The 26,471-nt window shown below is 42.7% G+C and overlaps 1 protein-coding gene across 1 annotated transcript in view; it reads right to left on the bottom strand.

Annotated features, from left to right (window-relative positions):
• Window positions 1-26,471, bottom strand: part of PTPRR (protein tyrosine phosphatase receptor type R) — a 194,225-nt gene that overhangs the window by 149,056 nt on the left and 18,698 nt on the right. The window lies entirely within an intron of this gene.

Raw genomic sequence — 26,471 nt, 5'->3', positions numbered from 1 at the left:
GACAATAGGCGGGTTATGGCGGAACGCGCGTACACAGTTGCAAACGTAGACGTAGAAGGCATGGCTACAGTGGTAATGGGAGAGTGCTTTGACGGATATGCACTAGCTCTGCTCGAGCTAGCACATTAAAAAAAAAAAATAGCACTGTGGCCACAGCAGCACTGGCAGCAGCTCAGCATATGTACCCAGGGGCTGGATGTGGTTGTACATGGGTGGCTAGCCCGAGCCACTGCCCATGCCACTACAGCCACATGGCTATTTTTAGCACAAGATGAGCTAGCACCGGTCTACATACCTGCACTGGGAAACACTCTCCCAGCTGTTGTGCAGACTTACCCATAGTCTCACAACATTTATATACATGAGTCTCTTGGGACTACTCACATGAACAAATGCTTGGAATTACAGATCCATGTGGGGGATTCCAACTGGTATATATTTTAGAGGGTGAATGAGATCAATTTGGCTCTATAAATTGTAGTGGAATGTTGTTTCTGGAGTGTGTATGGAGAGAAACAGGTGAGATATTGGTGGTACTTGCTATTAATAGGCAGCTGAAATGGCCATGATAAATGGGAGTGAGGATGGAGGTTGTAGTTGTACCAAGAGTATGGGCCTCATCTAATGCCCTCTAGTCAATGGAAATCTTTCCATTGATTTCAGTGGGCTTTGAATCAGAGCCTATGGTAATTCTGGCTTGTGTTGATCATGGAGGCATGATGAATTACATAAACTCAGTAATAGTGATAATTCTAGTAGCTCTGGCCCTCTCTATCGCTATGTATTTTACTATAGTTGCACTAGCTGAATTGTGTTGTTTCTATTGGATAAAGCAGTGGTTCCCAACCAGGAGTACATGTACTCCTGGGGGTACTCAGAGGTCTTCCAGGGGGTATATCAACCAATCTAGATATTTGCCTACTTTTACAACAGGCTACATAAAAAGCACTAGCAAAGTTAGTACAAACTAAAATTTCATACATACAATGACTTGTTTATACTGCTCTATATACTATACATTGAAATGTTTAAGTACAATATTTATATTCCAGTTGATTTATTTTATAATTATATGATAAAAATGAGAAAGTGAGCATGAGCAATTTTTCAGTAATAGTATGCTCTGACACTTTTGTATTTTTATGTCTGATTTTTTAATCGAGTAGTTTTAAAGTGAGGTGAAAGTTGGGGGTACGCAAGACAAATCAAACTCCTGAAAGAGGTACAATAGTCTGGAAAGATTGAGAGCCACTGGGATAAAGTACTAGAATAACTTTGATTTAAGGAGGTGATTAATGAATAGATGGAGGCATATTTGATACAAGGTCAAAGTTCAGTCTGATTTAGGGAATTCACAGTTCCAAATGTATTTGTATAACTACAACTTACGTTAAAACAATATTATTAGAAACTCTTATCTATTCACAGCCTTACTTATATTTAACAAAAGGTTTGGTCTGGGAATGCAGTGGTTAACACAGGTACTGTAAGTGTACAGCTGGAGTGTAAATTTCCTTTTAAAAAGCAATTAGGTGATTGCATAAAAACTATCGTACGGTTTGTGAGTACAGGGACATCTGGTGGATGAAACTGGTATTATTAAACTTTTTTTCCCCTATATATTTAAAGAAAAAAGTTTCTTTCTTGAAATTAATTCAAGTGTAAAATTCTAACCTACACAACAGCTCAAATTTAAGAAAGACTTTACAGAGGAGTCCTTGTGGCACCTTAGAGACTAACAAATTTATTTGGGCATAAGCTTTCGTGAGTTAGAACTCACTTCATCAGATGCATGGAGTGAAAATACAGGAGCAGGTATAAATACATGAAAGGATGGGGGTTGCTTTACCAAGTGTGAGGTCAGTCTAACGAGATAAATCAATTAACAGCAGGATACCAAGGGAGGAAAAATAACTTTCGAACTGGTAAGTGGGGGCCCATTACAGACAGTTGAAAAGAAGGCGTGAGTAACAGTAGGGAGAAATTAGTATTGGGGAAATTAAGTTTAGGTTTTGTAATGACCTAAAAACCTAAACTTAATTTCCCCAATACTAATTTCTCCGTACTGTTACTCATACCTTCTTGATAACTGTCTGTAATGGACCACTCACTTACCAGTTCGAAAGTTATTTTTCCTCCCTTGGTATCCTGCTGTTAATTGATTTATCTCGTTAGACTGACCTCACATTTGGTAAAGCAACCCCCATCCTTTCATGTATTTATACCTGCTCCTGTATTTTCACTCCATGCATCTGATGAAGTGAGTTCTAACTCATGAAAGCTTATGCCCAAATAAATTTGTTAGTCTCTAAGGTACCACAAGGACTCCTTGTTATTTTTGCTGATACAGACTAACATGGCTACCACTCTGAAACTTTACAGAGGGAATATTTAGCATTACAAAATTGACCTCAGATACAAGCAACTGATAAATTAATCCTATGTCAGTACTGCTTCAGCAGAGAGGACCTTTTTCTTTGCATTCTCTAGTTTCTTTTACTTAGGAATCAAGCAGTAACTCAAACTATGTTTTTCTGAGCAAAAATATGTTCTCATTTAATTCATTATTGAACTATGTGAGCTTGCATCCTGAAAATTAAGGTACATTTTGGCTTTGATTTTACAAGATTTTCAGAAGCCATTGCTCATATTTTTATGTCAGTTTTTTTGTTTTTGTTTTTTTAATATCATGTGTGTCTATCCCAAACCAACAGTGCCTGCACTGCTTAAAGTCCATAAGTCCAGGGGAGCCTGCAGCAGCCAGCCATTATTGACACAAGAGAAGAGTCTGCACTTTTCCATACCTTTTACTGGCCTTGTGGAGAGGGACTGGGGGAGGAAGGGGAGACAGGCAGCAAGGATGGAGGAGGGCAGCCACTTGCCCAGGGGAGAAGTAGTAGACAACAGCTTCTTACCAATAACAGAGTTGCCATCTCTCACCACATTATTATGAGTCTTGTGATTTGGGGTAGGTTTAAGCAGCTCATGCAATCAGAAGAAAATGACTACCTTGTCCCATTGTTCTCAAAGGAATTGGAACCAGCCTGCCTTCGGTGAGGATGACTGTCTCCATACACTCCGTGTAGCTGAGAGGGGAGATAGTGAAAGGAAGAGAATGAGATAAGGGGTGGGGTACATGTGGGAGTCAGAGGACTGTGGCTGGCAGAGAAGAAACCTGGGAAGCGGATCAGGAAGGAACCATTTAGGACCAAGAGAATTTGCAGGACAGGAAAGGAGAAGGCTGAGACACATGAAACGTTGGGAGGGCAGAAAGATTGCAAGCAGAGGAGCAGGCGACTAAGGAGCATGGCAGGGGCAGGAGAATGAGTGGGAGCAAGGATACTAGGCAGCCCAGGGTAGTTGATTGGGATGGGGAGGATTCTGAGGAGACAGAAGAGTGTAGTCAGTATACGGTGAGAAGAGTAGCTGAGCTGTTAGAGGAGAGATGGGGAGAGGGACCATGTGGCCATTAGGAAGAAGTGAGTGGAGTCCCACTCCAAACAGCCAGGTAGGGGAAGCCATTCAACCTGACATGACACCACACATCAATAGGGGGTAGGAACTTCCTCTGTTAGAGGGGAAAAAAGACAAATATTTTTCAAAATTTCAATATCTTATTATATGTTGGGTCTTACTAAGTGTTGGAACTCAGAGTTGGCAATGCTGGAACCACCAAAGTAAGTGGACAGAGAGAGAAATAAATAGGCAGGTGAGGAAAGGGGCAGGGACACGAAAGGCTTGGAGTGTGGGTAGGAGAGGGGAGGTAAGTTAACATTCACAGTCACCAGGCTCATGGGGGAAAAGAATGGGGAAAGGAACAAATCCACCACTAGGGATTTGGGGGTGAGAGTTCTGGAGGTGAGGAATTCTAGCAAAGCTAGACGGGATGTGGAAGGGGGCAGACGGGGAAGAGGAGAGGGTGGCATGAGTTAGGGTAAATGCTTTGAGTGAGTGGCAATGGGCAAAAAAGAATGGAAAGCAATAGCATTTCAAAGTTATGTCAAAGTGCCCCTGAATGCATTACACCTCCGCTTAAATATAGAGAAATGCAGTTTTTACAGTGGGCAAAATAAGGCATGTCAAATAGGACTTTAATTCTCAAATTTCACATGACTTCACATCAGTAATATAAGTCCCAGTAGAAAGTATAATGCAAGAAAGAATGAACAATGCAGAAGCAATTTAGTGCAAGTCTGGCTGAAACTATTGTCTGGTTGACATTAATGCTTGACTAAAATGACTACCCATTATACGTGGAGGATTTTTAAAAGATTTTCCTTGGATGAATAAGTGAGCTATCTAAACAGAGAACATGAGAGTGGGCTAGATACACCACGCTTCAGTTTCACTCACTGCCTGTCAGCCTAGATAGTCACTCTGGTATTAGCTACTGAGTAGGTAACTTTCTCCCTTACCGTCCCCATTAGATATAGCACAGTACAATATATTTTGGGCTATGTATGTGGGCTAAACCCATGAACCGGACAGTAATTCCTTCTGGGTTGGGGAGGACTTCCACACTGCAGAGAGATAAAGTAATATTTTAACCAATAAAGTTCTACGGGTTAGGGAAACACTGTGCCATGGAGTGTAGCTGGACCCTTACCTTATGCTGGGCAGGATTTTCAGGTCCAGCATTTATGGTCCAAAGCAGAGACAAAGCACATGTGCAAGCAGGGATTCAGAGCAGAGACTTGAACCAAGATCTCCCACATTTCCAGTGAGTGCCCTAACCATAAGGCTATTGACTATTCTGGTGTGGGTATCTGTCTCATTTTTTCATGAAAAATTTCAAAGGTCTTGGTTTCACTGTGACATGAAGCAAAACCAAAACCAAGTTTTGAAGCCTTGAAACTTTTCATAAAATGAAGTTCTTGTTTTCCAGCCAGCTCTACCCTCAAGTTCAGACTCCCACTTGCAGTGCAGAACCCAATCATTAGGAGGACATGATGGTCTCCTCAGAAATTGGCAATTAAACCAAGTGGAGCGGTTGTAAACAGAGAAATGAGAGAACATCAAAGGAAATGTAGAGTTGCATGTAGTCTGCCAAAAATGATTTAAAGAGAGAACTTAGCAATGAGATCTCCTAGAGATAAGATAGATGGAGAGGAAAGAAAGAGCCAAGGACAGAGCAGAAGGGAAGTAAAATTTATTCCTGGTGAAGGTCTTAAGAGATCCTGGATCTCAATTATATATGCAAAGAAGGAAAGCCAAGAGAACAAGTTACTGTCCAGAAGAACCAGACAAGGGCATGTCTACATGGTCAGGTAATGTGCTCTATGTGGGTGTAATTTTTAAAATGCACTAACAAGTTGCTCATAGTCAGGTGTATACTCTGCCGGTGCACTTTAACGTAGTGCTGTTTCAAACTGTACTATGTTTGAGTGTACTAAGGAATCTATAGTGCACACTAGTAGGGTCTCCCCAGACCAATTAATGCACAACATGTTGGTGTACTTTAGAAATCACACCCCTACAGAGCACATTACCTCGCTGTGTAGACAAGCCCTAAAACCTCCCTTCAGTTAATGCACTTCAGGCAAACTTTTTGGCTTGAGAGCCACATCTGGCTATGGAAATCGTATGGCAGGCCATGAATGCTCACAAAATTGGGGGTTGGGATGTGGGGCCGGAAATGAGGAGTTCAGGGTGCAGGAGGGGGCTCCAGGCTGGGTCAGGGGATTGGGGTGCAGGGGATAAGGGCTCTGGGGTGGGGCTGGGCATGAGGGGTTTGGGGTGCAGGAGGGTGCTCCAGGCAGTGCTTATCTCAAGCAGCTCCCAGAAGCAGCAGCATGTCCCCCCTCCAGCTCCTATGTGGAGGGGCAGTCAGGCAGCTCTGCATGCTGCCCCATCCACCGGCGCTGCTCCCACAGCTCCCAGAAGCAGCGGCATGTCCCCTCTCCAGCTCCTATGCAGAGGCATGGCGCTGGCCAGGCAGCTCTGCATGCTGCCCCGTCTGCAGGCACTGCCCCCACAGCTCCCGGCCAATGGGAGTGGCAGAGCCAGCACTTTGGGCAAGGGCAGCGTGCAGAGCCCCCTGACTGCCCCTATGTGTCGGAGCCGGAGGGGGGACATGCCGCTGCTTCTGGGAGCTGTGTGGAGTGGGGCAAGCCCCCGACCCCGCTCTCCGGCTGGAGCACCAGAGCGGGGCAAGCCCCTGACCCCATTCCCTGGAGGGAGCTTGAGAGCTAGATTAAAAGGTCTGATGGGTCAGACACGGCCCACGGGCTGTAGTTTGCCCACCCGCGAGTTAAGGGCATCTTCAAAACTGAAGAAACTACAGTAGTAATAATATGGCCAAACAGACAATGAGAAGTCAAAGATGGAATCCCCTAGAACAGAAAAGCGATGGATAGAAAGAAAAATTACAAAGTAAATAAAGACAGAGAAAAATAAGTCTTTGCCAAACTCGGACAATCATATCTGGCCAAAGGTAAGTAGGATTGGTGACACAGAATAAATTACTGAGGCCAGGACAGGTTTGATGTTCTTTTCAAGTTAAGTAGCAGATACTAAATGTTGTAAAAATATGCTTTTCCAAAGGTCAAAGAGCTGTGTACTTAGAGTACCAGAGGTACTGTGGATTCCTCTCTTTCATTATTTTACATTTAACAAAAAAATGTCATTGTATTCTATACATATAAAAGGTCTTATTGGAATAACTATAGCAGAGTATACTATTCATATAGAATAATATATTTGGCAAACTTAACCTTTTATTTTTTTATAAGTTATCTGCAAACAGATAACAATATCCACCAATTAATTTGTTTGTTCAAAAACCGTCTAAAAATTTTATGGAAACACCTCAATAAACTATTTAGTTTGGCTATTGCTTTGAATATTCCAAATTTGAATTGTTTCCACTAGCTTGATAATTAGGGCCCTACCAAATTCATGGTCCATTTTGGTCAATTTCACAGTCCGAGGATTTTAAAAATCATAAATTCAATGATTTCAACTATTTAAATCTGAAATTTCATAGTGTTGTAATTGTAGGGGTCCTGACCCAAAAAGGAGTTGCGGGGGGGTCGCAAGGTTATTTTAGAGGGGGTCACGGTATTGCCACCCTTATTTCTGCTCTGCCTTCAGGTCTGGGCAGCTGGAGAGTGGTGGCTGCTGGCTGGGAGCCCAGCTCTGAAGGCAAAGCCGTCGCCAGCAGCAGTGCAGAAGTCAGGATGGCATGGTACAGAATTGCCACCCTTACTTCTGCGCTGCTGCCTACAGAGCTGAAGGCAGCAACGCAGAAGTAAGGGTGACATGGTATGGTATTGCCACCCTTATTTCTCTGCTGCTGCTGGCTTCAGAGCTGGGCACCTGGCCACCAGCCGCCACTCTCCGGCTGCCCAGCTCTGAAGGCAGCACAGAAATAAGAGTGGCAATACTGTGACCCCCGCTAAAATAATCTTGCGACAGCCCTCTGCAATTCCCTTTTGGGTCAGGACCCCCAGTTTGAGAAACGCTGGTCTCCCCCGTGAAATCTGTATAGTATAGGGTAAAAGCACACAAAAGACCAGATTTCCCCTTGGGGCGGGGGGACCCAGATTTCACGATCCATGACACATTTTTCAGGGCCATGAATTTTGTAGGGCCCTATTGATAATGTTTCTAATCCCTGATTGGTGGAGTGAAATGTCCAGAATCAGACTTCCCATGAAAAATATTTGTGATTACAAATTCATCATGGTTTGCTTTGTGAATATTCTACAATATTTGCACAAAATTCACTGTTTTGGTTATTCCTCCCAATGGACTGAGATTCAAAGAAGGTAAACAGTTAAGTAGTGAGTTTGTTTAAAAGCTAAAACAAGGTTTGCTTTTCTTCCTTTTGTGTGTGCGCACATCCCGCCCACCCCACCATTCACCCATTTCTACTTCATAGATTTTAAGGCCAGGAAACCATTTTGATGATTGGGTCTGATCCGCATAAACACAGGTGGTTATCTTCACTCTTCCACATCTCTATTTTAAAAAGAAAAACTGATCATAATAGTAATTGTTATTTTTATTACCCTACATGAAATATTGGGAAGCTCTTTTGTTATACAGCATTTTGCTCACTAAAACTGATATCCTACCACAATATCTGTTATGTGAATAATTTTTCATTGACTGGATGAAGACAATAACGAAAATAAAAGTCCACAACTAAACTAGCAATGCTTTGCATGTATTTTTAGTACACTGCACCCACAGCTGTCTAAAATTAATTAGTGCTTAAATGAAAGTTGCCTGATATCAGACTACCAGACTCACTTTTTCTAATATCCACCCTGGCTTTCAATTTAGAATCAAAAAGCCAAGAACTGAAAAGCAGGGATGTCATAAATGATTTATGGACATCCTACTCTTATGTAGGGTACATTTGTTATTCCACTTGATGCATCCATATGTAATTCATTCATTATTGAAAGACTCATGTTGCAGTTATTTCATAAAGGTTATATCCATTTTCAGAGAGTTTCTCAGCAATTACATTTCAAAGCTAAACAGTCAATGACTACTTAAATTTAGCATATGGATTTCTAATATATCATGTATTGTAATATTACAAGTCTGTGCTTTCTAGTAAGATAAATCTAGAAAAAAAATAAACAAAAACAAGATAAGTAAACTTATTGCTTTCTATTTCTGAACATGGAGGTGTATTGTATTTTCAAGTGAATGTTCCCTTGTCCTAAACAGGTGTAGGGACAGTAGGTGCAAGAGGTGTTCCTAATGCTGCTCATCCATTTGCTAACTATTCATATTACAGCAATTGCTAGCTACCCAACCAAAATCGCAGCCCTATTGCCATAGGTACTGTGCAAAGATATAGTAAGAGACAGCTCTTGGCCAAAGAGCTTACAACCTAAATAGGCAAGATGAATGCAGGGAAGGTGGGTGAAAAAAAAGAAAGAAAAAATGTTAAATAAATTATTAATTTGCCATTGAATTTGATTGCTTCTCTTTCCCACACCTGTACTAACCATCACTGAAGCTAAGTAGGTAGATTCACATCTACTTTCAGCACCCTTCCCGAGTCAGCCTGTCAGAGGGTACCAGAGAACACTGTATGCTTTGTGTTCTGGTTGCACATCACCTTCACCTTGAGACAAAGACTTTCTGTTCTATACTGTTTCCAGGCTTAGTTTACTAGATGAATAATAATGAGGCAGTAGTTTAGGCCATTCTGCTGCTGGCCCTAAATACCCATATTTTTCATGGCCTGTCAACTAAGAGCATCAGATAAACATAAACTGTGTAATACCTAAATTTGAAGCATCATTACCATCTGTGTATAGGTAATTATTAGCATCCAGAACTGTGCTCTCATTTAGCCACTATGTTAGATACAACATAAAATAAGGCACATTATTAGCAAATTGGCCAAACAATGTATAACTGTATGAATTCCACAGCACTACCGACCATAATAAAAATGTTCATTTTTTCTGTGAAAGCAGGTTTTAAAATGAAGAACATTATTAATATAATTAGCCTCAACAAAGGGATAACCCCTTATTTTCAGCCACCAACACATGCTAATAGAAACAGGATAATGGGCAATCAGTGAAAAGAAATCCAGTAAATGACATTGTGTCTCTCAGACAAAAGAGTTTAGCACATCATAAATGTTAAAATCTTTGTATTGTCTGTGATTAGTCCTACAGTGATGTACATGATCATTACCAAAGACAATGCACATGTGCAGCTAAAGCTGCATGAAGTAGGTATTCCAATAGCCTTCTCCAGCAGCTGATAAAGGCTGAAAATGTAAAGTCTGTTTCAATTTGTATTTAAATAAACACAGCTACAATACAGCAACAGCCAGCCCCTACACTTTCTAATGCTTTTATGTTATTATAAATGCTTCATGTGTAGCCGCAATATTTTCATGATGCTTTTACCACATACAGGGACTAGAAGAATTTTATCAAATTGGTCCCAGACTCCCAAAGTATTTTCCGCCAGCTTATTATGGAGCAGAGCCAAATGAGAATTAGCTCCATTACAGACTGTCAGTCATGAATGACCTTCAAGGAAGGGCAGCAGAAGGGTAAAACAACATTGCTTAAGCACTTATAAGAACAAAATAAAGACAAAGGTTCAGTACCTCTATGCATACCTCCCCTGGGAGCTCACCATTCCTGTAACCATTACGCTCCTGCAGAGCTTTCAATGTGATAGCTTTTAAACGCATTCAAGCTGTCCCTCTCAGCTGTGCTCAGTTCCAGAATCCAGTATTGTTCATTTAAACACACTTTGGCCACATACAGTTTGGTCACTCTCCATTATGCCAAAGTGCACAAATATTTGATCTTTAAGGAGCCAAAGGTTCATCCTCAAGATCCTCTTCTACCTCCTAATCTTTGGCTTCTATAACTCAAAATAGCATCATATTTTAAAATAAAATATTGCAGGTTGACAGCTTCATACTAAAGTGAGTAGATGAGATATTTTCTTTTTTAAAAAGCCATGCTAAAATTGTTACATTATTAACCTTTAAAAGATGACTAACTTGTCTGTGTGTGTATATATCAATCACACAGTTATCTGTTGAGGGCCCTAGAGAAAACTATCTAAAGTGAAGAAACCAAGGGAATAGTGCAAGGGCTCAACTGCCAGATCCAAGAAAATGTTTACTGATAAGAAAACACATGTTGTCTCATCATCTGAGTGCCCTTTCTCTGCCTTTTCAGTGGTGGTGTAAGGGAATTTGGGTTTTCACAAAGACAACTCTCTAAGGGCTCTAACAGAGATGAATAAAAGGCTCTCTCTGTGCTTCCTCACTGTTCATTCCTCAAGTAGACCAGTGTGCCGTACATTTTTATTTGAGACAGATGGTAACTTTTGGGGGGGGGGGAGAAGGAGGAGGGGCTCATTATCCTGAGTGCCTTTGGGGATCTCACTCATTGGTGAGTTAGGATTAGGGCACCTGTAGTGTGGATATAGCAATTTGGAACCTGATACAACAGAATGCTGCCTCCCTTACTCTGTTTTAGGGGGTAGTGAGGTCATCAGCTTTTATAGGAGAAACACTGATCTGACCGTGGCAGATATAAGACCATTTGAAATTTGCACTTGATTTATTCACCAAGGGCAAAAATCTGCTACCACTGCCATGCAAGGTCCCCTTTTACAGGGAAGCAGGGTGGTTTCAATCCACAAGGGATCTGGGGGGCCAGAAGCGTGGACCACACTAGACTCAGGCTCCTTAGGTAAGGGAACAGACAAGGCTAAGGGAGGGGACAAGAAGACCTACCTCTTTTATTTACTCTTACAGCCAAATCTTCATTCTCAACCCAAATAGCTAGGGTAGGCACTAGCTAGATGCACAGGTGCAGGAGGAAAGGTAATCTACTCCCCCCTACCTTCCCAAAGACTACTGAAGCCCAATGGCTAAAATGGCTCTCTATACCACTTATATGCCCTGGCCGTGAGTGCTAAGGAAGAAGGCCCTGAAGTGCTAAACAGCGGATCCTCTGTCCCCTCCCTTGGCCTTGACTGGCCCCTATCAAACTGCACATGGGGAGCCCCAGTGCAGTGTGGGTCCATGATGCCCACCCCCCTTTATGTACTGAGACCACTCTGCCCCCACTATATATACACATATAGCTAGTAATTACAATCTAAACATCTATTTGTTGTTTTTTTTCAGTTCACCTTTAAGAAAAAATTAAAAGGCAGAATTCAAAAGACAACCAGGGGCCCAATCTTGAAGTCCTTATTCAGTTTCCATTTAATTCATATTCATGAAAATCTCCAAGTAACTTCAATGGGAGTTTCCCTTAGTAAGAAATGAAGGAAAAGTGAGGAAGAACTTGGCAATTTCACAAAAGATGCTGAGCTGGGCATTTAGAAAGAAAGGTTACCACTCTGTTCTGTGCAAAACTCAATTTGAAACAAAACAGAAAATATACTCTGGATTATTATGAGTGACCTTTTCAGACTCCCAGCACTCAGCTAATCAGTTAAAGAATTTTGTGTTCTGGACTATCCCACCACTAGCCTTCTATTAACATTTTCCAAGGAAGATGACAAAATAAAAATAAATGTGCCCTGTGAAGGTTTTAGTGCACATTACTGCCTCAGAATCTTTCCTGACATCTTCCACAAAGACTGACCGCAAACACAATGCCATGATAATGGCTCAGCATGCAATTATCCCTGCTGAAGCACATAGAAGGAAGCAGAAAGCAAATGAGGACAACAAATGCAGACTCTCCAAACTTCTTTGTGCAAATAAAATCCAGAAGGACAGAGCTGAAAAGGAGCTGGAGGCTATTAAGGGCTACTTGTAAAGCATGCTGCAGATATGTTATGCCTTGTACAATTACTCAAGAAAAAGATAAGTAATGGGGAACATTAATCTTTTATTAGAAGGTGGACTTAGGGTTTGAGGGCAAAATGTTTTGAAGGTTTGATGAGAGAGAAAGTATTCAGGCCCAAGGCAGACAGACGTAAGTGGACACACCAGGAAAGTGATTACACTCACATGAATGGAGTGATTGATAAAACTGTCCTCATTCTTACTGTATGACTAACATGTACTGCTCTTTAGCAATTCAGCACTGTAATAATGAAAAAATCTCAGAACTTCACTATGTATCAATGCAATACTTGTCTGACAAATGAAACAAACAAAGGATAAAAACATGATCTAAGAAATGAAAGATCCATTTTCCTCAGATGGACCCATCTAATTTCTTTCAGAGTTCACAAATTTGAGTCCTCAAAAGGCCTCTTCAAGAAGTCATTGCCGAGATGCAATATTTTATTTATTACCCCTTCACTCTCCATGGTGCCACTTTTCTTAAGCTTGCAATATCAGGACTCCGCTGTTAAGTGACATCTGACTTTCTGTCATGCTTCAGAGGCTAAAGCTTAGCTTCGTGCCCCACAGTTGGCCAAGCTGCCAGTTTATGGATGACTAGTTCTCCTGAGCACCATTGCATTTTACCTTCTTTTTCATTCTACGTATTAATAGGCTTTAACCCTCTGAGAAAAGTTCTGCTCCTTCTTTATAGGGTTCTTAGAGTCAATGGACTTGTTGCACTTTGCTGAACAGGGGTACAAGATATGGGGAACTCCCCAGCCTACGGGAAGGGGTGGGGGAAAAGAGTGCCCTCTGAGCAGCCAGGAGAAACAATATTGTAGTGTTGCCAACTCTCATGATTTGATTGCAAGTCAAAGGATTTTGCTGCCTGCTGGAGGAGCTGTCACAATGATGCAAAAAGCTCCTCTGATCCTTTGATTTTCAAGGCTGGGTGGAGCTCTGTGTGAGAGCCTCAGGGCTAAGGACACAGACCTGTCCTGCCACTGAGCCCTGCCTTTACATATGGCCCTACAGCAGAGAGAGAGCTCTGGAGGAGCTGGAGGCAGGGGGTAAGGGAATTGGTGCTGCTGGGTTCCAAGCCGAGAAGTCCTAGAGCAGCAGGAGGAAGAGAAATGATGCTGCTAAGTCAAGACAGTAATAGGAAATAGATGGCATTTCCCCCATCTTAGGGGTGAGGAGACAGTAAATGGAGTCTCTGCTTGGGAGCCTGGGGAAGGTGGTACATTAAAAGCTGACCTTTCAACCTGGAATTAGCACACACGCATTGGCAGAGGATTAGAGGGGAGTCAAGTCAAAAGAGACCAAAACCAATTTGATGTAAAAAAAAATCATGCTGGGAGGGGGAACCTCAACTAATGAGGGTCTGACTCATGATTTTTGATCTCTTCAGGTTGGCAATACTGTGCATATTGCCGTTGTGCTCACACTGTCTGGCTGGAATCAGGATCTCATTGTGCTAGGTGCTGTACACACACAAAGACACTATTACTGCCTTAAAGAGCTTACAGTCTAATTTAGGATGAGATGTGACAAGGGAATGGGACAAACATGGAGCAGGAAGAGGGGAAGGAGGGTGTCAGTAACAATCTCCATATTTTCACACATTCTGTAATAAACATGCTGACTCATTATTTGGTACCTTCCCTCATCCCTGAACCAGCTGGAGGGAAAGGGATTGACCAGCTCTGTGTTACCCAGTTCAACATCTTGCCAGGAGAGAACTCCACAATGCCTAGAGAGCAGCAAAAGGAAGTAGCAAAGGGAAGTAGGAAGTGGAGAAAGAGCCAGATACTGCTTATGAGAAGCAGCAGCAGGCTGGAGGCCAGGGGCCCAACAGTAGCAGGAGAATACTGGGGAGCGGCCTGCAAACAGGAGAAGGAAGGGTCTAGGACAGCTAGAAGATGCTGGGGCAGCCTATTGGCAGAAGCCATTATTGGAGTACTTTGCTGGGACTCATCAAGGTGTTAGAACCTGTAGGGCCTAGCAGCTAGAACACTTGCAATTCTAGCCCTTGGATAACAGTACACCTGCCACAATACCACAAACTCGGAGCTGCTTGGGAAAGAGTAGAGTTTTCTGGTAACATTTCAAAATAAAACAAGCCTTTTTTAATTTCAGAGAAATTATCTGAGTTTTTTTTTTTATGGGAAAAGTTCACTCTAAATGAAATTTTTCCACAAAAAATGTTTCGCGGGGAAAAAATAGTTTACAAAATGTTTTCAGCCACCTCTACACATAGTATGTCTACAACAAAGGCTTCTTACCACAGCACTCCAGCATCTCCACTGAGTGGGGACAATTACAGGTCCAAATCATTGACAAATATTGTTGCTGGGCTCCCCCAGGACCTAACCCGTTTGGTTGGCTGATTTCCTGCGGGTATAGCAGCAAAACTGGGACTCAAGGAGGTATTTGAAGGAGGAGAGTGTAGTAGCTTACAGACTAGTTCAGAGGGAACATTCCATGTAGAAGGCACGACTTAGAAGAAGGGATGAAGAATTAGAAAAGCAGGCATCATTAGCAGAGAGGATGTGATGGGGCAATGAAATAAAACACAAGAGCATATAAATAGGGAGGAGTGTTGTAGTAGCTGGGCAAGGTACTAACAAACTTCAACAGGACTTTATTTTTTAAAGTGAAAACCTCTTTTCCAAGCTGCTGCTGCTGCACCCTCAGTAGCTCTCCCTCAGCCTCTTCAACTCTTCCCCCATCCTTTCTGTTTCCTGTCCTTTCAGACTCCCAACAGCCAGTGCTCCCAATTCTAATAATTACAAGCAACATCTAAACACCACATTGTGTCGTCTCTTAAGAAACTCTCCCAATTACAATAAACATTGTTGTTCTAACCACAGGAACAAATAGGAAACAAGGCACTATACTGTTGACAGAAATATTACACTAAAAACACTATAGATACTACATAATATAGTCTCTAGTCCAGACAGGTGGTTGTCCGGGTCTGACAGGCCGTCTCTCAAGCCCTGGTTCCAGTGCAATGTCTTGTTGTGTTGATATTACGGTGAATTCATCCAATGCAGATTGGGTGTTGGCATAATCTCCTCTTGGTGCATAGGCAGGTGTGAGATAAGAAGCATTCCATACCTGCCCATCAGAAAGTTGATAGGTGTAAGGTCCCTTCTTCTCTATGATTTTAAGAGAAGCTGTGAATTTATGGTCCCCTTTGTGTAAAATTCCAGATTTTCATATTCTAATGAAAGAACCACACTGAAACTTTGGTTCCTTAGCACCCCGCTGCTTGTCTGTGAAAGCCTTAGACTTTGCTTGGTTCTGTTCAACTGTTTTTCTCACATCATCCTCAGCTGGGGCCTCAGGTCGTGCCTTTAACAATCCAGAAATGTTCCGTTTAGTATTCATCTGTTTCCCATGCAGTAACTCTACGGGTGATCTTTGCGTTGTGGAATGTCATGTAGCCCGGTATGCTTGCATGAAATCAGTAGTGAAGGTTATCCACAATCACCCTTTCAGTTTAGCATTTGTAAACTCTCTGTTAAACCGTTCGATTTCCCCATTGGCTTGAGGGTAGTATAGGGACGACCTTCTGTGTAAAATGTTCCTCTCTGCTAGAAAAAAGTTTCAAACTCCAGGGAAGTAAATTGACTACCATTATCTGAAACCAGTTCTTTGGGGTTACCTTCCCTGCTAAAAACTGAAGAGAGGAACTTAATTACTGTAGCAGAAGAGATTTGCGATGTAAATGCTACCTCAGGCCATTTACTGAAATAGTCTATTAAAGTGATGGCATAATGGCAGTCAATTGGAGCAGTATCAAAGGGTCCTACAATGTCAATCGCCACTTCTTCCCATGCAGATTCAGGAAGAGGAACAGGCTGTAATGGAGGGGTACATGTAACTGCTGTCTTATCATGCATTTGGCAAGTGACACAGGATTTTATGAAAAAAGAAAAGGAGTACTTTTGGCACCTTAGAGACTAACAAATTTATTTGAGCATAAGCTTTCATGAGCTACAGCTCACTTCATCGGAGTGAAGTGCTTCAGTTTGAGAGTCCATCCCTGGCCACCAATACAGATCCCGTAGTCGTTGTTTGGTTCGGACAATTCCTTGATGAGTATCATGTGCCAGGTGTATGAGTTCTTCTGGCACAAGTAGTTGGTGTGTACCTCATAGCACACAGCCATCAAGCAAAGAAAGTTCATCCCGAATTCTAAAATAAGGCAGCAAAACTGAGTCAAGGTTTTTAGGGTTACTGAGCTCTTTGCCAGAAATTCCCGTAGTTTTCGTTGAATTGGACACGCTGAACAAGCAGCTTGAAATTATTCTCTTGTAACTGCAGTGAGAGCGCTTGTAATAAGCGCAACTACTACATCCTATCCTCCGGTGGACCAGCTGGTGAAGGCAAAGGCAGGCGAGAAAGGCAATCAGCTACCACATTTTGGTTTTCAGGCTTATATTCCAGTTCATAATTGAAAGAGAGTAGTCTTGCAGACCATCGAGCAATACGGTATCCTGCTCTTCCCAGTCCTTTTGTGGTGAGCAGCATCGTCAAAGGGCTGTGGTCTGTGTGTAACTTGAATGTGCAGCCCCACAGGTAGAGTTCTCCATTTTTCAGTAGTCCAGACACAAGCAAGTGCTTCTTTTTCGACTGTAGAATATTTTCTCTCAGCATTACTTAGTGTCCTTGAAGCAAATGCAACAGTCCTCTCTGTGTTGTCCTCATGAAGTTGTGTGAGGACAGCCCCAAGTCCATAATCAGAAGCATCAGTTACAATTGTGGGCAATGCAGGACTGAATAGTGCAAGTACTGGACTGTGTACAATCAAGTCTTTCACCGTTTCGAAACTAGCTTGTGCATCGGTTGTCCACACTAAAGTTGAACTTCCCCGTTGTAATTCCGGTAACTGTTCAATGACAGAAGCATAATTGGGAATGAATTTTGCATACGAAGAGGTAAGACCCAAGAAGGGAACGTAAGGTTTGCAAATCTGTTGGAGGAGGAGGATTTGAAATTACCAGGATATGAGCTAGATCAGGTTTTAGTCCAGCCTGTGAAATTGTATGCCCCAGAAAGGAGAGTTCAGTTTGTCTAAATTTGCATTTGGACCTATGGGCTTGAGGCTTGCTTTGCTGATGCAGTTTAGTGCAGACTGAAGGTTATTGTCATGCTCCTCTGAAGTATTTCCAAACATGATAATATCATCCAAATAGCACTGAACTCCATGCTGATTCTTCAAAATAAATGACATCATTTTTTGGAAGGCACTTGGAGCTGATGCGAGACTGTATGGAACATGTTTAAAATGAAATAGTCCATCATGTAATAAATGCTGTGAGGTCTCTGTTATCTTCATGCAACATAACCTGGTGGTATGCGCTCTGAAAATCAAGAGTAGAAAACATCTTTGCTCCATGGAGTTCTGCAAATACTTCTTCAATGTGAGGAAGAGGATGGTTGTCAATCACAATAGCTTTATTTGGCTCCCTTAAGTCCACACAAAGGTGAATGCCTCCACCTTTCTTCTGCATCACTACTATAGGTGAAACCCATTCTGAGGAGTCGATCTCTTCAATAATGTCCTTTTGAATAAGTTTTCTAAGTTCCTCTGAAACAGCTTCCCTGACTGAAAATGATAAGCACCGTAATTTCTGTCGTTCAGGCATCACATTATTCCGATTTTAACTTTATGCAGAAACCCATGAGCAGAGAAGGGTTTCTCCTCAACCTGGTGTTGGGTCCCAGCTGAAACTGGTGTGTGTACCGCAAGAGTGCTTTGCTGAGAAGATCAATTCGTCCACTAACTACCCTGAGATTTAAAGCAGCCAATAAATCTCGGCCAAGGATAGGAATGCCATTGTGGACAATGTAGAACTTTGCAGTTACACAGCAATCACCAAAAGTAACTATTGCTGGCAGGCAGCCACGTACTGGAATATGGTTTTTCAAATAGCACACCAAGTGAAGTTTGGGTTCAGTAAGAGGTACATCTTTAAAGTAATGCAAATAGATGGAATCAGGTAGTATAGATACTGCTGAGCCAGCGTCCAACATTAGCTGAATAGAGTGTGGTTTGCCTGAGGGTATGGCAGAAACGTTTACCATGCACTTTATTTGTTCTGGAATATGTGCAGTAGTGATTTTGTCCACGCTCAGCACAGTAACATCTGGTATTGTAACTGCATGCACCTGTTGATTGAACTGGCTGCTGTGACATACTTTAGCAAAATGCCCAATCTTTTTGCAGTGATTGCACTGACCTACTTTTGCCGGACATCCTGTGTAGCTTGCAAGGTGTTGTGGGGATCCACAGCAAAAGCATGCTTTTACTGTATTTTGAATTTGCTGATTTGGTGGTTTTTCATTAGTTTTCCTCTTGCAGTTGTGCGTCTGCAGCGATGGTGAACTTTTCTGCAAAGGAGTCGCAGCCTGGACTGTGCCTCTTGTATCCATGTCCATTATTCTGGCTTCAGCTGTAGCTGACTCAATCTGGGGAGCAACGGTTATTGCTTTTTCTAGTGTAAGTTGTGGTTCTAGAAGTAAACTTATATGAAGCATGGTTGTTTTTTCAATGAGCTGGTCTCTAATCATCTCATCTGCCGTATTCCCAAAGTCACAAGTTACAATCAGACTCCACAGGGAAGCAATATACTGCATTATAGGCTCCCCTAGTTTCTGGTCACACTGGCAAAATCTGTAGCGATTAGCTACTACATTCACTCTTGGTACAAAAAAGTTCTTTAATGCAGTGAGTGCAGTCTAATATTTATCGTCTGCAAGGGGAAAAGTGTAACATGTACGCTGCCCTTCTGCTCCAAGGCAGTGGATTAGCAGAGCATGCTTTGGTGGGCGGGGGAGGGATAGCTCAGTGGTTTGAGCATTGGCCTGCTAAACCCAGTGTTGTGAGTTCAATCCTTGAGGGGGCCATTTAGGGATCTGGGGCAAAAATTGGGGATTGGTCCTGCTTTGAGCAGGGGGTTGGACTAGATGACCTCCTGAGGTCCCTTCCAACCCTGATATTCTATGACTCTATGACTTTCTTACTTCAGAAATCTCCGTAGCACTGATTGCAAGCAGATAAGTCTCAAGCATATGAATCCAGACAGTAAAAGCAATTGGAGGCTCACCTGGGCTTTGTAGAAAGGGTGCAGGTGGGTTCAGAGGCAGAAGATCCACCCTCGTCACTAAAATGTTGTAGTAACCAGGCAAGGTATTAACAAACTTCAACAGAACTTTATTTTTTAAAGTGAAAACCTCTTTTCCAAGCTGCTGCTGCTGCACCCTCCGTAGCTCTCCCTCAGCCTCTTCAACTCCTCCCCCCTCCTTCCTGTTTCCTGTCCTTTCAGACTCCCAACAGCCAGTGCTCCCAATTCTAATAATTACAAGCAACATCTAAACACCACAAGGAGCAGAGCTGTAAAGGCCTTGAAGCTGAGGGCAAGACGCTTGAGCTTGATGCAGTGGGAAATGGGGAACCAACAGAAGCATTCAGAGGGTGCATGTGCTTATGAGCTATGGGCAGATCAACAAGCAAGGAAAGACGATTTCAAGAACTGAATTTTGTATCCGTTGACATGGGGGCAACATGGGTATCGGGGTGACCAGAGGGGAGGCGGTGACAGCAATTGTGAGAGGAGGCTGGAGTAATGGTGACAGCGCAGCTCCACTATGGCTCCACAGCTTCACGGAAGGATTCCATCTCCAACCTCCCATCTACGGGAGCTGTGCACTGTGGAGAGGATATCCAGATTTCCACACCCACCTCAAAAGTTTGGCCAGACCACATCTCTTCCTGGTTCTCAGATGCCCTATGAGATAGGAGACTCAACTGCTGATGAAAAAACACACTTGATGGCATGGACGAGCTACAGCACAAGGGGTTTAATTCTTTCAGCCCAGCACCAAAAACTATGGCTTGAAGCAGAGATCCTCCCTCACCACTCATAGGGGTTGCCATGTTGCTGTAGAACTATTCCAGACTATAAGCAGCTGGCAAACGGCCTTCAATTTATTCCAGTATCCAGCACACTCCAGAGAGAGTTAGCAGCCTTTTTCCTTAGTGAGGATTAAGCATACCTGAAATGGAATTCAGAGCCAGAGAGATGAGGACAAAGCGAACAGTGCTCCACACTGCTGTACTGACTTGAGTCCAGTCACACAAAAGGAATTCTTGGACACATAATTGGAACTTTGAGCCACTGCCTGTGAGTCTACAAAATGCAAGTGACACATACACACAAAAACACACTGGTCTTGCCTTTTTCTTGGAAGTGGAATGAGAACAGGAGATAAGGAAATTCCCACCAATCTTACCTGTGCCTGTGTAACCCACACACCTTTCGGGTGAGGTGTTCTGTCCCATCTAGGGCACCAAGACCACTTAGAGAGAGAATTAAATGAGTCTGCTCTACAGCCTTAGCTAAGAGGCAGTTGGCTTTTAACTTATGTGGTAGAGGCTCATGCACTAAGCTTCAGAGATCCTTCGTTCGATCCTGCCTGCCGACAACCAGGGTCTGTCAGTATTACAAGTGGGGGCTCATCCCGGATTTCAACTGCGAAGTCTCTGAAGCTCGGGACGCGCTTCCTCAGCTAGGGGAAGTAGGTAACCCACACAACTTCTGGGTGTGGTGTTCTGTCCCATCTAGTGGCACCGACACCACTTAGAGAGACTTAAAGGAGTCTGCTCTACAGCCTTAGCTAACAGCCGGTTGGCTTTTAGCTCGTGCACTAAGTTCCAGGTTTGATCCCACCCGCTGACGACTGAGGTCTGTCAGCGTTACACCTGCAAAGACAAAAAGAAAGGGAAACTAAAGTCTACGGGTAAGTCACTGATATGAAGGCTGATTCTTATCTAACACTAGTGTTAATTGGGAATAACTCCAATAAAGTCAGTGGAGGTGAGTTACATTGATGTAAAATGAATGCAATTAAGAGAAGATTCATGCTTATTGAAACTATTATTTTGTAAGGTACAGGACTTTACAGTGATGAGCATGGTACAAATTAAGGGTCAGACAGATTTTGGCATACAGTGTGCAAGAGATGAAGGAGGAAAGGAAAGAGTGAATGCAATGACCAAATGCATTAGCTTTTCATCTCCTGAAACCTGAAGGCAAAACACTTTGTAGGAAACAAGTGAAAATGCATCTGATAGTCTCAGCTCAATCTCTACTGGACGTTTACTGGCATCACAAAACCAATCAAACACCACAATGCATTTGTTAGTCAGTCTGGGAGAGACTCAGGACTGAATAAGCAATTGCCCTTTCAACTTGAGGAACCAACAACATAGCTAAAGGCTGGAACAAAAAGGGTCAGCAAGTACAATACAGCAAACGTTTTTGTTTGCCCTAAATGATCAAAACCCCAAAGACACAACAAGCAGCAAATGCTGGTTATAAACAGAAAGGAAATGTTAGAGTTAACAAGCTTTGGCACAGCTCTGAGAAGACACCTGTAGGCCCCCGGCTAACCTGACTAATCAATGCTATTAGTCCTTCACTTTTTCTTCCAAGTTCCCCCCAAACAGGGTTTAAATTACTCAAAAGTGTGCCAGACAGCTGCATGTTTAATAATAAATGTTTATCCATGTACTATTTCTGCCTTCTGTGTACTGCATTGACCCCGGTGGCACTCACCTTGAGCATATAGTAGTGGTTCTCAAACTTTTGCATTGGTTATCCTTTCACACAGCAAACCTGAGTGAGACCCGCCCTTAAACATAAAAACTGTGGTTTTAATTTATAACACTATTATAAATGCTGGAGGCAAAGTGTGGTTTGAGGGTGGAGGCTGACAGCTCGCAACCCCCCATATAATAACCTTGTGACCCCCAGTTTGAGAACCCCAAGCATATACTTTACACATGCAAAACTCTGAATAATTGCATATCAGTTTGGAGAATCAAGAGTGAAATGAACAAACGCTCACACAAACCCTGAAAATATTCATTTTGTTTGATAAATAAATAGCTTTTCCAGTTACAAAATAAACCCTGGTGAATAGGGCACTTAAAATACAGTCCTGTGAGAAACAAGTAATCCCTTACATAAAACCATCAATCAGCTGTTCTCATGTGTTTTCTGGTATTGCTTAAAGGAGCATATGGCCTAATAGTCAGACTGGGTCTGTGAGGCATAGTTATACAACAGCCAAAGCCCCTGTAAAAGCTCTTGTTTTGCCCCTATTGTTCCTTAAAAAACAAACAAAAACACTAGAAGCATAAGATAAGGCAAGCATTTTCCTGTGATAGAAAGCCTCAAGTTATATAACATTTACCTCCTCTTCCTTCCCCAGATAAACATGCACAGCAATTTCCCCAGGTTCATTGCAAAGATAACCCATGAATGCAACTCTTTTATTGAAGGAGTCCCAAAACAACTCCTTTGCACACAGAATTCTTGGCTTCACAACATGCTTCAAGGAATCAGCTGTATGTGGGTGAAACTTTGTTTGTTAGATGGTCTTTTTCTAACATAGAATTTCACCTTCTAATAATTCTACATTCCTGGTACAGTCACTCTTCTTCTCTGCCCCTACTACGCAGAAAATTAAATTTAAACTGCTGAAATTTGACTGAATTTTGTTCCTTCTCCTCTGCAATAAACTGTGACTGTACTGATTTAGTTAAAAAATAACCCCCCTTTTCAAGCTTTCCTACTAAACCCCAACATGCATTAGGCAAGTAACTGGATTACAGGAAGCATTGACACTAGCGATTGCCCTTTCAAGTTGAGGAACCAACAACATAGCTAAAGGCTGGAACAAAAAGGTCAGCAAGTGCAATACATCAAATGTTTGCCCTAAATGATCAAAACCCAAAAGACACAACAAGTAGCAAATGCTGGTTATAGACAGAGAGAATGCCATCAATGCATTCAAAACAAACCTAATCCTTTTCAAATGTCATTAATGCAGAAATTCATTTAGCATTAAATTCACAGAAGAAAACTCAGATGTGAAAAACCCTGCAAATAGCGGATGTCTGATTGAATTCCAACAGGCACTTTGCAATAGAGCTGCCCGATGGTGGAAGGCATCCTCCAGGAAAATTCTTACAGTACGATGAAGCTCATTTGGATGTTGAATCTCTCAGCACTTCTACAGAAAGAGATATACTGTTCTGACTACCTCATGCTAAAAGACAACATTAAAATAACAGTTTCAGACACTCCCACAGAAAGCTTAGTGAAAGCTGTCGCGGCAAAGGCTGCTCAAATCACACTGTTGTGCCTAGAGCACAAATGGTTCTCGGTCAGAACAGAAGGTCTCAGAACAGTGGTAGATTCTTCATAGCACAAATGCAGCAGCAAGGCTCTGGACTAAGGTCACAATGTACTTTTAATAGGACAGTTATATAAGAACTGCCAACTGAAAACCTGTGTTATTCAGGTTTTTAAGTGACGAGGAGGCCATCCATTTGAAAGCATAGGTTCTTCCCCGATCATTCATGTGTGGGCTCTCCATCCTGATGTGAGACTTGTGCGTCTCCCAGAATTCATACAAATTCCCTGTAAGATTCTATCACCTTTTAAGATGAATGGTGCTATACATACCATGCATCCGGGGCTTAATTTGCTTATACCTGCATGGGCAGCTGTATCCATGTGGGGGATTCACCTTCAGAAGACAACAAGCAGTGCTGCCAGGTGTCTGCTGGTTTGGGGGGTGGGGAAGGGGAAAGAAGCCGTAATTCGCAGCTAGACTTTATGGGAAACCTGCTGGCTAAGGACACACTGAAACAATGTATCCATCAGCTGGCCTGGCTCCTCCTCCTACCTGACCAGCACCACTCCCTATTGGAACTACACTAACAGTTGACATTCCTCCAGTGAAGTGAAGTTGTCAGCACTTTGAGCTACTCTAGCCCACTTCTATGTGCAAACTGGCATAACCCCAGGCTGACTCTTGTCCACTGCATATGTTACATACCTAGCACCAAACTGGAGTTACATAGGATGCAAATCAGCACAGAATCTGGCCCTTAGATGCTAATTTTCTGGAAATATATTAATAGTAATTGATAGTTTAGAATCGAAAACTCTTCATAAATCCAAATTAGCTCCTTCTGGTTCTCTTTTTCATCTTCTGTGACTCCAGCAGCTATCTGCATTCCATTTACCTCAACCAAATATGAGCAAATACTTAGTACATTCATCAGCAAAACAACCCAGATGCACCTGGAATTTCTAGCAGGAGTCCAAGAGCCAAGACCTAGCCAGGAATCTTCATTTTGAAACATTCTCTGTGCTAAGATGCCAACATACTGTACAACAGGGTGACTTATAAAAATGCTTGTATTTTTTAATCTAGGATCTTTCGTAAAAGAGTACAATATTGCAAAACAATTTATCGAATTAGTCATATACTGGTTGTTACCATTAATCATATGGTTATAGCCAAAACTTATTAATTCACAGTAATGACCAGGAGACCCACTGTGAATTGCTGAATTTTGTAAATTAGAAAATAAAGAGAAAATCTAGTTGCTTCCTCCTTGGTCAGACAGGGGGATCAGTTCTGCAGAAAAGGACCTGTGGGTTACAGTGGACAAGAAGCTGGATATGAGTCAGCAGTGTGCCCTTGTTGCCAAGAAGAACAATGGCATATTGGGCTGTATTAGTAGGAGCATTGCCAGCAGATTGAGGGAAGTGATTATTCCCCTCTATTCAGCACTGGTGAGGCCACACCTGGAGTATTGCATCCCGTTTTGGTCCCCGTATTACAGAAGGGATGTGGACAAATTGGGGAGAGTCCAGTGGAGGGCAAAGAAAATTATTAGGGGGCTAGGGCACATGACTTACTAGGAGAGGCTGAGGGAACTGGGGTTATTTAGTCTGCAGAAGAGAAGAGTGAGGGGTATTTGACAGCAGCCTTCAATTACCTGAAGGAGGGTTCCAAGGAGGATGGAGGTAGGCTGTTCTCAGTGGTGGCAGATGACAAAACAAGAAGCAATGGTCTCAAGTTGCAGTGTGGGAAGTCTAGGTTGGAGATTAGGAAACACTATTTCACTAGGAGGGTGGTGAAGCACTGGAATGGGTTACCTAGGGAGGTTGTGGAATCTCAATCCTTCGAGGTTTTTAAGGCCCGGCTTGACAAAGCCTTGGCTGGGATGATTTAGCTGATGTTGGTCCTGCTTTGAGCAGGGGATTGGACTAGATGACCTCCTGAGGTCTCTTCCAACCCTGATATTCTATGATTCTGTGACCTAGGTCTCATTCGATTCTACTGTACGGGGTGAGGGGCGCAGAATGGTGGTAGCTCCTGCAGAATGTGTGCAGCCCCTGTGTATGCCATGGAGGACAGCTCCACAAAGAGTATTTCCACACCTAAAATGGAGCAGGAGGGGAGGAGTGGGGTCAACCTGGTGGATCGTGACTATATGGCTCCACTGGCTGTATGGCAGGGAGCAGCAGCTTAGGGGCTATTCCAGTCTGTGACAAGCACTGAGCTGTTTCATTGGCACTTTGCTATCTTCTCCCCAGCCTAGCTCCTGTAGAAATCCCCAGCAGATGGCTCGGTAATCCAGAGGAAAAGAGTGCTAACTTGCGACTGAGAAAAGTTTTCCACAGCTCCTATCACCATGCCAGGGGAAGGAGTTTCTTTTTAGCTCACCTAGTAAAGCTGCTGCCTGTCAAGGGTTGCATGCTTGGGTCTCCAATTAAGCAGTGCATGCTGCTTTATCTACTGGACTGAGGACTACACCAGTTAAATGCTCTGCTCAGGAGTTCCTGACTGCCACATAGGATACATGAGTGTTCTAAAATAGCTGCTTTGCCATAATTATGGAATTATGCAACACATCATAGAAGTGATGGAAAAGACCTTTTAGATCATCCATCCGTCTTCCTGACTAGGAAGGATTATTCCCTAAAGTACATCTTTAGTGCTTTTTTCACATTAATTTTAAAAGCCATCCAGCAAAGGGGGTTCTACCACTTTGCTTGGCAGTGCAAATTCAAAGAGAGCAGTACAGAGAAAGGTATTCAAGACACCTGAAGCAAAGACAAGTTCCTTAACTACCTAGGGCCAAATTCTGCCTGTCTGGTTATCTGCCTATCACACACATCATGGCAGGCCTTACTGAATGGGCGTGTCATGGGGTGCTTTCTCAGCTCCCTGGTATGTTGTGTTGCCTAGCCTGTTTGTATCTCCTCACAGTCATTAACATACCAAGGAT

The sequence above is a fragment of the Eretmochelys imbricata genome, chromosome 1 (assembly GCF_965152235.1).
Source record: "Eretmochelys imbricata isolate rEreImb1 chromosome 1, rEreImb1.hap1, whole genome shotgun sequence".
In the NCBI taxonomy this organism is placed as follows: domain Eukaryota; kingdom Metazoa; phylum Chordata; order Testudines; family Cheloniidae; genus Eretmochelys; species Eretmochelys imbricata.
Note: the sequence above shows the minus strand (reverse complement) of the source record. Positions and strands in the feature narration are given on the sequence as shown.